We start from the raw sequence: 14,378 nt of genomic DNA, 5'->3' as shown, positions 1-14,378 counted from the left end.
GATGTTTCCTCTCCGTCAACTGTCACCATGTATGTTGCTACACATTCCTCTGAAAAAATTCTCTTGGCATGAACTCTCAAAGGGTTACTAGAGTTGGATGAGGTTGTTGAAGCACTTCCTCCTCACTATCTGGCGGTACTTGAGGTGCTTTCTTCTTTGGCACTTTCTTCTTTTTGGAGGCGTTGTGTATTCGTCGTCTTCTAGTCTGCTTTGGTCTGGTTGACATAGGGACGACGGGACGAGGAGCCTTGTTCTTATGCCAAGAGACGACAATCCATCCGACCTCATTTTGAGGAGATGTTTCTGTGTCACTAGAGTAGATGGAGATAGTCTTACCCCCATTCAAAATGATTCCTTTGGGTTGGTGTCGTACATTTTCCTTGGATTTCTTACAGGTGAAGGTGGACCACCAATCTTCTATCTCATCTTCTGAAACAGATGACTCTTCCTAGTAGTCCAAATCATCAGTCATCAACTCATAGAGAGTTGGGATGTCGGGATTGCCGAACATTGGCATGTTAGGATAGGCATAAATTGTGGTCGCCTCTTGATCAACAATAAACTAGACAGGAATTGCCCCCTATAGGAGGGATACCGTAGGAAAAAACGTCGTTAAGGGTCCAGCTACCTTGCCCCCAGTCTCCATAATTTGAGGAGAATCCACTGAGTTGTGTTGTGGTGTCGACTTCCCTTTTGTGAGTGTAGAGTTCCTTGAGGTCTGGACATTCGTTGTAGCTTGAGCAGAGGAGAAAGAAACTGTGGAAGGTTGCAATGGTACTGGGTCAAAGGTCCCAAAGGTCACCATGGTGACATTAGTAGCAGCAAAATTTTCACCAAGATCGAACTCGATCTTTTCTTGTTCTATGAGATGAAGTATTTTGTCCTTCACAAAACACTTTTCAGTTAGATGACTTACCATCCGATGATATTGGAAATACTTGGGGTCAGTCACATGTCCTTGCTCTTCAGGTCGCTTGGGCAGTGGAAACTCGATCAACTTTGATTGAAGTAGCTGATTGAGCATTTCTGGAATGTTAGAGTTAGGGAATGGGTACTCCTTCTCTTCAAGTTCCTTTAGAGTAGGCCTAGATTTCTCTTGGCCTTGTTTTGCAAAAGACTTCACTTTGATCTCCGTTTTCTTCTTCTTGCCGGAGATCTTAACTGGTGTAGTGGTAGCATTCATGACTTCCTTTCGTTTGGAGAATGAGGTTTTAAGGTCCTTCTTGACTTCTTTCTTTCCATCATTCTTTTCACGAGGATCACTTAGTTGGGGATTCCCATGCTTAGCTATTTGGATATCCAAGTCACGAGCTCAAGTAGCTAACTCTTCAAAGGTGGTAGGCATGTTCCCTTTGAGGCTATAGAGTAGTCCCCAATGCATCCCTTGTACGCATGTGTCTATGGCAGAGGATTGACTTATTTGTTCCTTGCACTGAAGGGCAAGGTTCCTCCACCACTCGATGTAGTCGATGACAAACTCATCCTTTCTTTGCATTGTAGTAGAGAGTTCTAGAAGTCCAATAGTTTATCGTGTACAGTAGAAGCGAGTGAGGAATTCTCTCTGAAGATGGTCCCAACTGTCGATGGAGTTGGGCTAGAGGTTGGTGTACCAATCAAATGCTGTAGACTTGAGGGAGCGAATAAACTGTTTCACCATTTAGTCGTCGTAGGTCCCGTGTTGTTGCAAGTCTCGATGAAGTGGGTTATGTGCTGCTTCGGATTGCCCTTCCCGTCAAACTACTAAAACTTAGGAGGTTGGTAGCCGACTGGCATGCACATCTCATCAATGCGGCGAGTGTATGGTTTGGCATACACTAGAGAGGTCCGTGGAACTCCTCCATATTGAGCCCTTATGGTGTTAGCGATCATGTACTAGAGTTGTTGCACCATCAGAGAAGCGACAGAAACTTGGGTGGTGTCTCACATCATGTTCTACACTGTGACCCGATCATGCTCCTCTTGTTGCTGCTTCTACTGCTCTTGGGGGTTAGGAGTCACTGGAGGAGTGAATCCTGGAGGGTGAGAATGTCCTTGACTGGACTCTGCTTGGCGGTTTTGTATCTCAAATTTGTCCATCAAGAAGGCAATCTAGAGATCTTTCTCAGCATTGGAGCTCTTGAAGTTATCAATGGTTTCAGCCATCTTCTGGAGTCATTCTTCCACCATCGCATTTTCTGTCATCATCACTGGTACGACGCCACTAGAAGTAGAGTAGGAGTTGTGTGATGGAGAGGAGTAAGACACCATCCTCGATGCATTGCTGGATTGGTCATCTGGGGGAGAAAGTGTTTCTTTCCTTTCACATCAATGTGTGGAGAGTTCAAGAGGCTTTCCTTCTGCGGAGTAGTCGCCTTGGTGATTTTCCGTGTAGGAAGCTCCACTAGAGATGGTAGTTGCGCTTTGTTGGACTTCGCCATGGCACATGTGACAGGACGGTTGTAGGAAGAACCGAAAGCGCCAGAGGACTTGTGGAAAGAAGTTGTAGCCTTCTTGGTAGCCATTGGATGATTGTTGCAGTTGTCAATTCGAAAGATGAGAGGAAGAGAGCATCCCAACGAGCGTGCCAGAAATTTGTCGACACAAATTTCGTATATTTTAGTTAACACAAAATATGGAGACAAATTACAAAAATGAATTTGTAATAAAGAAAACAAACAAGGGAATGAACTCTCTTTGATTTCTGCTTGATGACGTGAGCAACCTCTGGTTGATAGTCAAATTTGGTGAAGACGAGGGCCGTTGGCGTGCTTCTCGTACTTCTTCAAGTGTTGATGTAGATTTCCTTGATTTTGATGCTTTGGGAGATTTGATGTAGATTTCTTCAATCTGGGCTTCACGCTTGATCGGCTGTGAAAGATGCTTCTCTAAGAAGGGCCCTTCTGTGGTGGCTTGATCTTCTTTGGAGAGCCTGAATCCAAGTGTTGTAGAGAACGAATAAGATTTTCCCTTCTTTCTTCTCTCTTGATCTTGCAGTTGCAGGAGGTTGCAAGAGCTTGTGGTTACTTGCAATTTTCAGTGTTGGTGTGTGAGAGCTTCTTGCAGTGTGATTCTCTCAAAAAGAAGAAAATGGCCTCTTTCTTCCTAGGCAAGGCTATTTATAGCCAAGGATTAGGACTGCCACCTCAGCCCACTTAGCTAACCAATCCCATGTGAGTGGGGTGTTGGGTTAGCATTAACTCCTATACACTCACCATTATGTTGGAGTTGGTGGTCTTGCCAATAGGGCCACCCTATTACAATAGGAGATGGGCCAAATTTGACTTAATACGCTTGGATCCTTAGGCCATCAAGACATATTTATGTAGACTTGGGCCTTGGGCCCATGGAAACCCATATTATTTAGAGGTTGTCATGTAAATTAAGCCCACTTATTTGGCTTTAAAAATTTACATGCCTACAAATGCCCCCTTGAGGACAAGGTGACGAAGTTAGGTGTGGTGTCGGTGTTGTTGACAACGTTGATATCCATGCTGGGTGATTGTTCAACTTGGCCATTCAAGAAGACTCTTGCATGTTAGCCTTTATTCCACCGTAAAAGCTCAACGTGACACGTCCAACCTCATCCACTTGATTTGCCTATCAGTTCCGAAGAACACAATGACATGTCGCCTATGTGGCAGTGATGAGCCTAGTTTCATCCGCTTTGGTAGGAACTGGATGAGGGTCATCACAATATTAGTATGACATGCCCTAATGATAATAGGCCGATAAGGCTTATCGTTCCCGAATATCTCAGACATGCCACTCGGGCCCCAATGTCTATATAAAGGGACCTCCAAACCCTCACAAGGTACGCTCTATCTCATGCAAAACAAGCTTTCACTCTCTCTCTCTATTCTCTGTCCTCTTACCAATTTCGCTCAGTTCAACTAACTTAAGCAGTAGCCTGGTCAGTCACCCCGGGTACTATGACTGTTTATTGTTTGACAGATTCGATCTATCGACCTCAGCATCCTCTCTTCCGAGCTACCTTCTAGTAAAAAATTAGGGCGGGATCATGCTGCAATAGAGTCACTAATAGTTAGTACGTTGATACGCGCTACTGGCTCCTATCAGTTGTGCACATCCAGTCGATATATACCAATACTCAACTATGCAAATATATACGCGCTACTGGCTCCTTCCAACTAAGCCTAAAAAGTGTAAATAAGATGATTGGCATTAGAACCCACAGAACTGCAATGACTAGTGAAGTTCAATGTGCATCTGTAATGTGAAGTAGATAATTCCAAAAAATGGGTATCATGCAATTAAAAAGCAAAAGCCGAAGCATTTCAAAATTTCTGACTAGGTAAAAAGAAAAACAAAGGGGAAAGCCATCAAATAAGGAGTCCTGCAACAAAGAGACACCAAAGAAACACAACACAAGAGATAATTAGTCACATCTTAAATGTGTTCCATATGAAACACGGCCCAACAACACCTTGCTGAGTTGCTTCAACTTTCAAGAAATCTTAAAATGGAAACGCATGCAAGATTTATTAGCATTTTCTTTTGACTTAATTATATTTGTATTGGTTTTAACTTAAGAAACGTTGTTCAGTCAAATAATAATAATAAAATAAAGGTTTGAAGGAGAAGTGACGTTGAGATATCTTAAATCTTAATTATACGTATGATTAATTTTTATAGTTTTAATCACCTAGTAATTTTATTTATTTTTAAGTTTTGTTTCCTGTACCATTTTTATTAAAATTGTTTTAAACCCATATTATTCGTGTACCTTTTTCTTTCATGCAGCATTTTGCTAACAGCCATCTCTACTTTAAACGTGCTACGGTTCTTGATTTGAGAACCTGGTTCGAATGAATTTTGACTGTCAAATGTCAACGGATTGGGATTACCTAAAATGTGTTGACCTGTGGGTGATGGATTCAACCGTGATAAAAAGAATTACGGTTGGGATTTAGAGGTTTTACCTTCTGTGTTTCGTTTGAAAGAAAAAGGTAGAAAGAAAAGGAAAGGTAATGAAATCTGTACAAGTTATTCCAATTTAAAAATATTCGTTAATAGAGGTTTCAATTGGACCGGATTTGGTTCACTCCAATCCAATAAATACTTTGAAACATTAAGTCTGAACTGATTCGATTTAACATGTCTCATTGGTCCATCCAAATTAATTTTGATTTGGATGGGTCCAACCCATACCGGTCCAATGATACCTATACTAGCTAGTATACAAAAAATTCACTTCAAGTTTGTAAGTTTAAGTTGCTAAAAGTTTTAGAAAAATAGCCTGATATAACTGAAACTATTGTTGTAGAGTTGTGTTTTTGGAAGCCCTAGGGTAAATTCAAAAATTGGATTCAGCATACAATTCTGTGTAAAGAAAGAATGCCCAAAATTGGCGTCAGTTTGGAAGGATTTTCAAGTAGCGGCTTCTAGCTTTACAAGTTGGGCCCCGCCCAGACAGCCTACAAGCATATAAGCAATGTTTGGTGAAACCCCAAAAAAGCTCAAGACATGACTTTCAGCTGAAGCATCTTTTACTGGCTTCTTCAAATTAAGCTCAGCTCAATCAAAGCGTTAACCCTCCCAAACAGTTCCTAAATTGAAATGCATTGAAAACCGATCAAAATGGTTCGGCTCTTAGGCAAACTTAACAATGAACAGCTTTGGCTGTTGGGAACATACTTGGGTATGACAAATTACCAAGGGTGTGGGGTAAAAAGAATAGTTGCGCTCAATATTCTTTGACCAGAAGGGCAAGCAGGGTACTGAATAGGTTGATAAAGATATATCAAGCCCCAATAACGTTCCCAATGGTCAAGGATGTTGGCTCCCAACTCTCTAACAATCGACATGGGACAATGATCATTGCACTGCTCACCTCTAACATAGCTACATGGAACCAACAGGGTTCAATGCATCAGCTTTCCTCTATCACAATTCAGAAACCCAACCAATATCCAAGTATATTTTCTTTTGCTTGCTACTCCCCTTTTTGCTAAAGACACTCCCCTTCTGCTTCTATGGTATTTGTTAGACCATCAGAGGAAGTAGAAGTTAGTGTCATGATTCATTTTAGACAAAACCTCTCAGTTCTTGCTTTAAGGCGGGTTCACAACCCTATAATCACCAAATTACCAGCTTCTCTGTAGGGAGAAAAATCCACAAGAAATGAAAATGGACTGGTATTGGACCCCGTCCAGTCCAAATTCAATTTGGATGGATTGGACAGACCAATAAGGTATATTGGATTGGACCAATCCAGTCCAAATTCAATATTTGGACCATCCAATCTGTTCAATCATTCATTGGATTGAATGATACCTGATCCATTTGTAATAGGCTCACGTTGGACTGGATTGGACTGGATTGAATGGCAGATGCAACCTGCGCCATGAATGGGCTTGCTTCCTGACCAATAAAACTATTGGTGCATATATGCTAGATATATCGTATGATAATATGATATGCACATATATATGAACCTACATATATACCAGGTTTGGGTAAGGCTCCAACACTAGCCTTTAATCCAATCCGACCTACCTTTTTCGGTTGGATTCTGGGTTAAGTTGGCCCAGGATTCTTCCATATCAAGCTAGCACCATTACAAAGGGATATCAACAGATTGGGCTGCTCCCAGAATCCTAACCCATGTAGATCAAATCGGTGCAAGGGATTAAAATGAAAGAGTTAAAATAAAACTACTAAAAAACAAAAATAAGATAAAACATAGAAACAATTTAGGCCCTGTTTGGTAATGTTCTACGAGAACATTTTGTGCATTTCCGATGTTTTTAATGAGCATAAACACGTTTGGTACAAGAAAAAAAAAAAAGTGTTATTGTGTGAAAACAACACCCAAAGAATGCGTTCTTTGGGAGTGAAAAATAGATGCTCCCAAAGAACGTACAGTTCCCACGACGTTAACCCCTATTCACAAATATGTGTTAATGACTCCTACATGAAAGAAGGGGTATTTTGGATATTTTGCACTAAATGATAGAAAGAAGCCCTACCAAATATTTTTCGTTCGACAATGAATTCCTCCAACTTGCCGTTGCAAATAGGGGTGAGCAAGAAGAACAAAAAAACCAAACAGAAAAAACGGTTAACCGAATCGGTCGGTTCGGTTTCGGTTTGATATTTTGAAAAAACCACTAATTCTGGTTTGATTTTGGTTAACCTATTTAAAAAACCAGCAGTTAACCGAACCGACCGGTATATGTTAATAAATAATAATATATTATATAATATATAATATTTTTAAAAATTAAAAAATCGGAATCCCTAAGACCCTAATGCGCCTTTCCCCTTTCTTTCCTAGTTTTCCTCTCGGCTCTCTCTCTCTCTCTCGACTCTCGGACTCTCACTCTCACTCTCTTGAAATCAGAACTTCAGAAGTCAAAACTCATAATCTTCTTCTTCCCCAATGCCATCGACGGCCGTCGGTGCTCCGCCACCAACCAAATCACCGATGCCTCCAACGGGTGTGTTCCAGACTTCCGGTCAGTGTTCTATACTTCCTTATTCTGTGAATCTGTGTTCTCCTTTCTCTCTTAGAATCTAATATTCTTCTTCTTCTTCTTCACAAATTATGTTGTTTTCCCCCTTTTTAATTTTGAGGGCATAAAAAAACCAAAAAACAGACCACAATTAACCGGTCCACCGGTTCGGTTTTGGTTCAGTTAACTGCAAAAATCAAACATATCGGTTCAGTTTAGAAATGCACCCCACGGTTCGGTGACCGAATCATGAGCACCCCTAGTCAAGGGTGAGCATTTGGTTTATTCAGTTAAAAACCGAACCGAATAAACCAAAATTTTAAAAACTGAACCAAAATAACCGAAATTGAAATTTTCGGTTTGCTCTTCGGTTATTTCAGTTAAAACCGAATTTTAATAATATATACTCTATTATATATATTATGAAATCAAATTTCAGTATATTATATATTAATATATAAATATATAATATATTATATATTGTATGTCACATATTGTATATTAAATATTACATATAATAATAAAAAGTTCGGTTAACCAAAATTCTAATTTCAAAAACCGAAACCGAAAACCGAAATAGCCAAAAACCAAAAAACTGAACCGATTTATCCAAAAACCAAAAAAACCGAATTGAAAAAACCGAAACAAAAATTTTCAATTTGGTTATTCAGTTTTAACCGAATAATGCTCACTCCTATCCCTAATTGTAAATCTTAGAGGAAGGAGGGACTCCCTTAGCTCCAACTGGATGGCGAGTGAACGGTAGAAAGCACCAACAACATTTTCGGCCAAGAACGCATCAACAGGTATGTTGTCTCGTCAACGTACCTAGTTTTGTATCATAACTCTATTTTAAACTCACCTTTTCCTTGACCAGATTCACTTGAAAACATTTTTGCTCACACTGCAAAGATGAGTTTTAAACAATCTCTAACCAATGCGATTTAAAATCATATTTTGTTTGCATTTGTTATATATGTTATGCCGAATGGGGGAGGTTTCTTCTCTAATACCATCGTTGTGTTTTGTTATGTCTTTTGTTATATGTTGAATATCATGAAGATTGTCCTTTGTTATGTGTTATGAACCTTTGTCCATGTGTTGGATTGTTATGTCTTTTGTTATGTATTTTGTTACCAATCAAATGCAGGATGAACATTTTAAATTTGAAAAAAATAAAAATAGATAAAATAATAAAGGAATTAGTATATCTATATGAATGAAAATATAGGAAAAGTACTGGGAATCGGCAACTCATATTAAAGAAGCAAATTTGGTATTGGTACCAAATAAAGAAGCCAAAGGTTAAAATTTTTAGTTTGATGGATTAAGTTCCATACAAAAAACAAGTCTGGTATTTGTTGATGTATTTTTTTTTTTTTTTTGTTCAATGGATTAAGTTCCATACAAAAAACAGTTTGATATTTGTTGATGTTTTTTTTTTTTTTGTTCAATGGATTAAGTTCCATTCAAAAAACAACATGAAGACATTATTGCTTGCGGGTGTTGTTGCATCATGGCATGTTGGACTTTTGTTTTATTGCTTGTATGTTTTGTTTGATCCTCAAGTGATTATGGATTAAGTAGTGACAAAATGAAGACATCGTTATGACAATGACAGGTATTTTTTATGGTAAATTTTAGGCTTAATGTGGGTGAATTTGCAAAACTGATGTTAAGAAATAATTTCATTATCCAAACGCTATTTCTGTTCATATAGAACAAAAATTCAATCTCGAAGAACAATTTGCCAAACATATCAGTTACTCCTGAGGAGCAAGAAATTAAATTTTTGTTCTAGAACAGGAACATGCAGAAATATTGCCAAACAAGGCCTTAGTACCCACATAAGAATATTTTCAATCTGTATAATTTTGATGCTAGGTTTTGTTTTGAAAAACAATATCATACACATTGACAAATGACAAACAGCTCCTCAATATGCATATATAAATATTTTAAATGCTTATGACATAAATAATTTAGGAACGACATGCATCATAACATAAACCAACACTCAACCCCAACCCTACACCACCCGCACCTAACTTAATATGTTACTATTAAAAGCGAGAATGAGGTCTTACATTTTGGGAATATTTTACATTTCATCAATTAATATATATGCTACTATTACATTTCATCAAATCCCATATTTAAGGCATTAAATGCCATTCTCTTTTATTGAATCCTATATTTAAGGAGTTCTATACATTAATTTTAATAGTATAAAAGTCTATTTTTAAAACTAATTCAGAAAACCAAAATCATTTTTCCCATCCAGGTGGTGGGCATGCAAGTATTTTTTAATACATCTCTAATATTATATATTTATCATAAAATATAAAAAAATAAAAAAAATGTAAAATTTTAAACACGTCTCTAATATTATATATTCATCATATTAAATAAAAAAGTATGATAAATAATAAGTATTTTTATTAATGATGGAAATGGAGTACATCAATCTATAGGTCAACGATTCAACCTGGTCCTTTGACCTATAAATTAAAGCATAGCCCAATGACTTGGACAAATAGGTCATTTAATTGCTGACCAAATCAACAATTTTTTTACAATAAATTATATAAAGTGGTTTGGGTTAAAATATTAAAAACATTGATAGAAAATGAAATGCAATAAATCCACCAATGTCCATATTTGATTACTTGTCTATGTTATGTAAGTAATGAAAAGAATACTGAAATCAAGCCTCTGCAATTATAGCATGTGCAACATAGTTACACATTTACTGGTAAGGGAGAAATATAAAGAGAGAAAACTCTTCACCCTTTGAAGTTGAAGTTGTGTGGTCGGATATTGTGTATCTTAAAAAATATATATATATATAGTTGTATTTAGGGGCAAGGCAGTTTAGTTATCTGATTAACCCACCCAATTGACATCTATGATCTATCAGGAATAAGGAGCGAAATAAAGAGAACCGCAATTGCAGACACCTCTTTTACTCCTCTTTGTCTTCACACACCGGTGGTATATTGTTAAGGAGTAAATTTATGAGACTGGAAAGGTATTAAACTGGAATAGCATTTTGTGAATTTTGAGGAATATCACGGTGATTGATGTTAATTGATTATAAGTTTTTTCAGTATCATACAAAGTCAAATCCATTGTTAAGAATCAAATAATTAATACACTAGCTAGAAAAAAAAAATCTAAGGAATTGGCTACATATAGGTCTTGAGCCCATTCCATCAAGACCATAATAGAAAACCCTGATTCATAGAGTCATTTAGCTTAAGATCCAAGGACAGGAAAGCAGCCCAGTGGCATGTTTCTGCTACGCAGAATTAATCTGGTCCAGCCCAGATGTTTGTGTGGCACATGTTCACACTGTTTTAACTGTCGATGAACGATTCAGTGGGTGTTTGGTAATTGGTATTGGCTGCAATTGACATTGAAGTTTAGGCGTTTCAACCTCAAAATATTGTGTTTACATTGATATCATAAAGCCGTTTGATTGTGATTACTGCTGATTATTGGGATGGTGTTTGGAATATTATTACTTACAATTTAGCAAATCATAATATTTTTTACAAGAAATATCATTTTGGAAGTGCTGCTGAATGCTGATGTGGCAGCTGAATGCTGATGTGGCTGTATAACACAACACAATTAACGCCAGGGTTTTGGTTTTTAAACCATTGAGATCAAAACGCTAGTGTGCTGCTGAATGCTGGCTGATGTGACAGCGTCCTTCAGACTTCGGAGTGAGTTCAGACCTCAAATGGAAATGGAAGCCAAGCGCTGGCACACATAATGCACCAAACATCACCTCAATGTTACTGGGCTGGGACTGGGACTCTGGGAGGGGGGGCTTATGTAAAATTGAGAAATAGAAGGAGTTATAAACTATTTGTAACAATGCGAAGGCTATCTTGTATCTTCCATTCCATCGCTAATTGAGCTTGAACCTTGAATGGAGGGCTCTGATGCATCATGTATTGGCGGCATTGTTCAAGAATCAAACAACTCGATCCCACCTATATGTTGATTGAATGACAAATATTAATTATAATGTATGTAGTATGAACATTATAATTGGTGTAGCTAGAGATGAGATAGCAGACAGTCATGATGGTTGTTTTGTTGGTTAACTCAATTTAACTCATAACACGTCTTGGTGCTCAGACCGGCCTGGTCCGTTTGATACGCCTTGGGTTTGAATTAAATGCATGGCACAATCCAGCTGCTTATCAAAAGAAATGCTAGACGTTCATAAAGATGTGCAGATTCAATTCTAAAAATGGAAATTATATTAAATTAATTGAGGTCAAAACTTTGGTAAAACATGTGGCCCGTTTGGCGTTTTTTGGTTGCTTACAAGCCACGTATTTTTCCATTGGTTTGTAGCAGATTTAACCGCCAAAAGTCGGTACATCAAATAACGTGAGAAGCCTATTTTTAACTAATCTCGGAATGCTTCAAATGCAAATTTTTACGTATTTCTTGTTTTATTCTCGTACGTTAGCCAAATTAACTTCGGGCTGTTGAGATCTTTATGCAAAAAGTCAATGCGTCTTTTAACTATCAAAGCTATCAGGAGATCTTCTCAAAAAAAACTTGTCAAGCCACTCCAAATTAATTTTTGCATGCATTGTTATTGCAAATATTGATGGATCGGTATTGAAGAGCCTAGATCTCTTAAAAGTGAAAACCAATGTTTTTAAACCGCTGTTGACCTGCACAGTTAGACCGTTTGGCCCGTGAGCTGTCTAGGTAATCGGTTTCATTTTACCATAAACCCGGTCTCTGACAAAAAATTCGTTGAATTGGTCAGAGACCCACTGATCTGAGTAGTTAAACTATCAACCCATTCAACACTTTTGGCCATATTTTTATTTTTAGTTTTTTTCATTGGAACGAACCGTTCATTCAAACCGAACAATCAAACCATCAACCCAAAAACCGGTGGCCATAATAGTTTCAATTCCAATTTGATTTTTAAAACTTTGGTGAAAACTTAAGAGCACAGTATCCATCAGTACTGAGTATGTGGGGCAATCGATTGTAGCAAATGCATACGCAGATCTGGTTTTGATGAAGTGAAAGTAAATAAGTGACCATTTGGGAGAGCATTGTGGCTTTATAGTTGACTAAACAATTGATTGTAGCAAATTAATTATGTTGCAGCCGAGCCAAACAATTGACTAAACAGCCCAATAAAAGCGACTCAACCAAAGCTTCAGTTCGGCCTTTTCAAAAGAGTCCTTAAAATGCTAATTAATACGGGCGGTGGTCTAAACGAGTTAAAATCAGTCCGGATATTCTGAATATCTCTCGATGATAATATAAAAAATGAGGAGATGTTCTCAAAATGTACTATGAAACGTTGTGGGAGACAATCTTATAAAGGGCTGATTTGACTTCGGTCTAGACTCACGCTAGGTTTCACTCTTTCTCAGGTCGAGGTCCACATGAAAGAATGGTATGGAACTTCCGTATATGGACTGTGTCAGCCCTTCAGCTCACGTACACTGGTACAAGATTAGAAGTATTCATTGTCAATAAAAAATTACAAACAGAAAGGTCTCTCTATTAAATATATAAAATATTTATGTTATATGACATATATATATATAAAGTGATACTTCATAACATAAAATGACACACACAGATGGGCCTGGACACAAAACCAATGCCCAATTCTGGAAAATTGAAGTCCAAAAGTTAGGGAACAAATAATAACCCCTAATTGTATACTAAAATGCAGATAGTATAATGGGTGAACGATAGAATGGTAATTTTGCATTTGTATTTGTTATTTGAAAGAATGGGAATAACTCCTAATTAGAAAGGATATAATCAGAAAAGAAGTCATTAAAAGAAATCTAAAGCTACATTTGGTCTGCTTTATTTTGAGGACTTATCTCATTGTTAAAAATAAAATATTTATAGAGGCATTTTAACTACAAAAAGAAAACAAATTTTTAGAATAAGGAATGCCAAATGCTTCTTAAGAGTGATTTCATTAAGTGATTAAATGATGAGAGAAAGTAGAATAAGAGGGTTTGGTGAAGTACATAAACCATCAACAGCAACTAAAAGAATTAACAATCTGTTGCAAACTGAAGGGGAGAAGTGATATGAAATGAACTAATCAGTTATAATTTAACAATGGATGTGGGCATTAAATATAATAAAATGGAAACATAGTATTGCTGTAGTGGATCCCATATACTGAAAGGGCTAAAAGCTAGTCAAGGAAAGTTCTGGTAGGTACAAAGCCTTGGTTTTGCCTGGCCCGTGATGATTCCTATATACAATGAGAAGCCATGTTAATATGTGTTTCCTTGTTGTCTAAGGCTTATTAACACATGATAATGTGTTGATTGATCAATAAAAACAAAACAGATCAGTTGTACCAGTTTCACAACCCTAGAGATAGGTCGGCATCCTTGTTCTAGAACCTTTTTGGGGGGTTGTTTAGCAAGTGTTGGGGGGTATATTTGCTACTTTTAAAATCAGACAAAAATAATCAACGTCATTTTTGTTATTTAGGCTCCGTTTGGAAGGAGTATAAATATAAATATACAGAGCACAAAACTTTATATTTTGTATTATTTAGTATACATTTGTATTGTACATATTTGTATTTGTATTCTTTTTAAATTGAGCCTTATGATCAGTTTGGAAGGATACAAATACAAATATGTACAGTGCAAAACCTTGCATTTTGTATAATTTTGTATGTATTTGTAGTGTATATATTTGTATTTGTACTCCTTTCCAAACTGAGCCTTAGTTTGGAAAGAGTACAAATACATAAAAAATAATACAAAATATAAGGTTTGCATTCTGTATATTTATATGTGTACTCCTTCCAAACTAAGCCTTAGGCTGTATTTGTTTGCAATGCAAATCAATTTGCACTGATGCAAAATTATGGTAGTACAAATGATT

The sequence above is a fragment of the Nelumbo lutea genome, chromosome 1, assembly GCF_056320005.1.
Source record: "Nelumbo lutea isolate HS-2025 chromosome 1, American lotus-T2T, whole genome shotgun sequence".
NCBI classification, from domain to species: domain Eukaryota; kingdom Viridiplantae; phylum Streptophyta; class Magnoliopsida; order Proteales; family Nelumbonaceae; genus Nelumbo; species Nelumbo lutea.
Note: the sequence above shows the minus strand (reverse complement) of the source record.